The following is a 4,832-nucleotide window of genomic DNA, read 5'->3' as shown; positions in this document are numbered from 1 at the left end:
AACATACTAAAAACAATGCCAAAAAGCGTATAAATTATCCGCTCATCACAACACCAAACTTAAATTGTTGCTTGTCCTCAAGCAACTGAAAATCAAATAAGATAAAAAGAAGAGAATATACTATAGACTCCAAATTATCAATGAAACTTAGCTCCAAATTAGATGAGCGGGACTAGTAGCTTTTTGCCTCCGAATAGTTTTGGCATCTCACTCTATCCTTTGAAATTCAGAATGATTGGCTTCTTTAGGAACTCAGAATCCAGATAGTGTTATTGATTCTCCTAGTTAAGTATGATGATTCTTGAACACAGCTACTTATTGAGTCTTGGCCGTGGCCCAAAGCACTCTGTCTTCCAGTATTACCACCGGATACATACATGCCACAGACACATAATTGGGTGAACCTTTTCAGATTGTGACTCAGCTTTGCTAAAGTCCCCAATTAGAGGTGTCCAGGGTTCTTAAGCACACTCTTATTGCCTTGGATCACAACTTTATTTCTTTCTTTTTCTTTCTTTTTCTTTCTTTTTCTTTTTCTCCCCTTTTTTTTTCGTTTTTTTTTGTATTCACTGCTTTTTCTTGCTTCAAGAATCATTTTTATGATTTTTTAGATCCTCAGTAACATGTCTCCTTTTTCATCATTCTTTCAAGAGCCAACAATTTTAACATTCATGAACAACAAATTCAAAAGACATATGCACTGTTCAAGCATACATTCAGAAAACAAAAAGTATTGTCACCACATCAAACTAATTAAGCTAGTTTTAAAGATGAATTAGAAATCCTGTACTTCTTGTTCTTTTGTAATAAAAACAGTTTTCATTTAAGAAAGGTGATGGATTCATAGGACATTCATAACTTTAAGGCATAGACACTAAGACACTAATGATCATAAGACACAAACATGGATAAACATAAAGCATAATTTTCGAAAAACAGAAAAGCAAAGAACAAGGAGATTAAAGAACGGGTCCACCTTAGTGATGGCGGCTTGTTCTTCCTCTTGAAGGTCTTATGGAGTGCTTGAGCTCCTCAATGTCTCTTCCTTGTCTTTGTTGCTCCTCTCTCATGATTCTTTGATCTTCTCTAATTTCATGGAGGAGGATGGAATGTTCTTGATGCTCCACCCTTAGTTGTCCCATGTTGGAACTCAATTTTCCTAGGGAGGTGTTAATTTGCTCCCAGTAGTCTTGTGGAGGAAAGTGCATCCCTTGAGGTATCTCAGGGATTTTATGATGAGAGGGGTCTCTTGTTTGCTCCATCCTTTTCTTAGTGATGGGCTTGAGGTCATGCCTTCTCAGTTGAACCAGCTTCCCTCTTGAATCTCTCTTCCATTGGGCGCCTTCTTCACAGATGTCAGTGAGGACTTGGTCCAACCTTTGATCAAAGTTGGCCCTTCTTCATGGCCACAACTTCATAGAAGTGATCTTGATGCACCCTTGAGATGAATCTCTCCATCTCCCATGACTCGGAGGTGGAAGCTTTTGCCTTCCCTTTCCTCTTTCTAGAGGTTTCTCCGGCCTTGGATGCCATAAATGGTTATGGAAAAACAAAAAGCAATGCTTTTACCACACCAAACTTAAAGGTTTGCTCGTCCTCGAGCAAAAGAAGAAAGAAGAGAGTAGAAGAAGAAGAAATGAGGAAGAAGGGTGTGGCTTATGTATTCGGCCAAAGAGGGGGAGAAGTGGTGTTTAGGTTGTGTGAAAATGAAGGAGTGAAGAAGGGTATATATAGGAGAGGAGGGGTTTATGGTTCGGTCATTTATGGGTGGGTTTGGGAGGGTTAGTGGTTTGAATTTGAATGGTGAGGTAGGTGGGGTTTTATGAAGGATGGATGTGAGTGGTGAAGAGAAAGATGGGATTTGATAGGTGAAGGGTTTTTGGGGAAGAGGAGTTGAGGTGATTGGTGAATGGGTGAGGAAGAGAGAGAGTGGTGGGGTTGGTGGGGATCCTGTGGGGTCCACAGATCCTGTGGTGTCAAGGAAAAGTCATCCATGCACCAAATGGCACTCAAAATCACGTTTTGAGCCATTTCTGGCGTTAAACGCTGGGCTGGTGCCCATTCCTGGCGTTTAACGCCAGGTTCTTGCCCTTTTCTGGCGTTTAACACCAGTCTGGTGCCCCTTTCTGGCGTTAAACGCCCAGAATGGTGCCAGACTGGGCGTTAAACGCCCAACTGCTAGCCTCACTGGCGTTTAAACGCCAGTGGGTTCTTCCTCCAGGGTGTGCTGTTTTTCTTCCGGTTTTTCATTCTGTTTTTGCTTTTTCAATTGATTTTGTGACTTCTTATGATCATCAACCTACAAAAAACATAAAATAACAAAAGAAAATAGATAAAATATAACATTGGGTTGCCTCCCAACAAGCGCTTCTTTAATGTCAGTAGCTTGACAGAGGGCTCTCATGGAGCCTCATATTTTCTCAGAGCAATGTTGGAACCTCCCAACACCAAACTTAGAGTTTGACTGTGGGGGCTCTGTTTGACTCTGAATTGAGAGAAGCTCTTCATGCTTCCTCTCCATGGTGACAGAGGGATATCCTTGAGCCTTAAACATAAAGGATTCTTCATTCACTTGAATGATCAGTTCACCTCCATCAACATCAATCACAGCCTTTGCTGTGGCTAGGAAGGGTCTGCCAAGGATGATGGATTCATTCATGCACTTCCCAGTCTCTAGGACTATGAAATCAGTAGGGATGTAATGGTCTTCAACTTTTACCAAAACATTCTCTACAAGTCCATGAGCTTGTTTTCTTGAGTTGTCTGCCATCTCTAATGAGATTCTTGCAGCTTGCACCTCAAAGATCCCTAGCTTCTCCATTACAGAGAGAGGCATGAGGTTTACACTTGACCCTAAGTCACACAGAGCCTTCTTGAAAGTCATGGTGCCTATGGTACAAGGTATTGAAAACTTCCCAGGATCTTGTCTCTTTTGAGGTAATTTCTGCCTAGACAAGTCATCCAGTTCTTTGGTGAGCAAAGGGGGTTCATCCTCCCAAGTCTCATTTCCAAATAACTTGTCATTTAGCTTCATGATTGCTCCAAGGTATTTAGCAACTTACTCTTCAGTGACATACTCATCCTCTTCAAAGGAAGAATACTCATCAGACCTCATGAAAGGCAGAAGTAAGTCCAATGGAATCTCTATGGTCTCATTTTGAGCCTCAGATTCCCATGGTTCCTCATTAGGGAACTCATTGGAGACCAGTGCACGCCCATTGAGGTCTTCCTCAGTGGTGTTCACTTCTTCTCCTTCCTCTCCAAATTCGGCCATGTTGATGGCCTTGCACTCTCTTTTTGGATTTTCTTCTGTATTGCTTGGAAGAGTACTTGGAGGGAGTTCAGTAACTTCCTTGCTCAGCTGTCCCACTTGTGCCTCCAAATTCCTAATGGAGGACCTTGTTTCAGTCATGAAACTTTGAGTGGTTTTGATTAGATCAGAGACCATGGTTGCTAAGTCAGAGGGGTTCTGCTTAGAATTCTCTGTCTGTTGCTGAGAAGATGATGGAAAAGGCTTGCTATTGCTAAACCTGTTTCTTCCACCATTGTTGTTGTTGAAACCTTGTTGAGGTCTCTCTTGATTCTTCCAAGAGAAATTTGGATGATTTCTCCATGAAGAATTATAGGTGTTTCCATAGGGTTCTCCTAGGTAATTCACCTCTTCCATTGAAGGGTTCTCAGGATCATAGGCTTCTTCTTCAGATGAAGCATCCTTAGTACTGCCTGGTGCATTTTGCATTCCAGACAGACTTTGAGAAATCAAATTGACTTGTTGGGTCAATATCTTGTTTTGAGCCAAAATGGCATTCAGAGCATCAATCTCAAGAACTCCTTTCTTCTGATTTGTCCCATTGTTCACAGGATTCCTTTCAGAAGTGTACATGAATTGGTTATTTGCAACCATTTCAATGAGTTCTTGAGCCTCTGTAGGCATCTTCTTCAGATGAAGAGATCCTCTAGCAGAGCTATCCAAAGACATATTGGATAGTTCAGAGAGACCATCATAGAAAATACCTATGATGCTCCATTCAGAAAGCATGTCAAAAGGACATTTTCTGATCAATTGTTTGTATCTTTTCCAAGCTTCATAGAGGGATTCTCCATCCTTCTGTCTGAAGGTTTGGACTTCCACTCTAAGCTTACTCAATCTTTGAAGTGGTAAGAACTTTGCCAAGAAGGCATTGACTAGCTTTTCCCATGAGTCCAGACTTTCTTTAGGTTGTGAGTCCAACCATATTCTGGCTCTGTCTCTTACAGCAAAAGGGAATAGCATAAGTCTGTAGACCTCAGGGTCAACCCCATTAGTCTTGACAGTGTCACAGATTTACAAGAATTCAGCTAAGAACTGATGAGGATCTTCCAATGGAAGTCCATGGAACTTGCAATTCTGTTGCATTAGAGAAACTAATTGAGGCTTAAGCTCAAAGTTGTTTGCTCCAATGGCAGGGATAGAGATGCTTCTCCCATAGAAGTCGGGAGTAGGTGCAGTAAAGTCACCCAGCACCTTCCTTGCATTGTTGTTGTTTTCGGCTGCCATGTGTTCTTCTTCTTTGAAGAATTCGGTTAGGTCCTCTACAGAGAATTGTGCCTTAGCTTCTCTTAGCTTTCGCTTCAAGGTCCTTTCAGGTTCAGGGTCAGCTTCAACAAGAATGCCTTTGTCTTTGTTCCTGCTCATATGAAAGAGAAGAGAACAAGAAAATATAGAATCCTCTATGTCACAGTATAGAGATTCCTTGAGGTGTCAGAGGTACAGAAAAATAGAAAGAAGAGGTAGAAGAATTCGAACTTAATTAGATAGAGTTCGAATTGTGCATTGAGAAGGAGTGGTACTC

General features: G+C 41.4%; 1 non-coding gene across 1 annotated transcript; it reads left to right on the top strand.

The window, feature by feature from the left end:
* The first annotated feature begins 4,033 nt into the window (after positions 1 to 4,033).
* LOC130977641 (small nucleolar RNA R71) lies at positions 4,034 to 4,141 on the top strand. The gene has a single exon (XR_009085326.1). It is a non-coding gene; the product is annotated as a small nucleolar RNA R71 (small nucleolar RNA).
* The last annotated feature ends 691 nt before the right edge of the window (positions 4,142 to 4,832 follow it).

This window comes from Arachis stenosperma, chromosome 4 (assembly GCF_014773155.1).
Source record: "Arachis stenosperma cultivar V10309 chromosome 4, arast.V10309.gnm1.PFL2, whole genome shotgun sequence".
Taxonomy (NCBI): Eukaryota; Viridiplantae; Streptophyta; class Magnoliopsida; order Fabales; family Fabaceae; genus Arachis; species Arachis stenosperma.
Note: the sequence above shows the minus strand (reverse complement) of the source record. Positions and strands in the feature narration are given on the sequence as shown.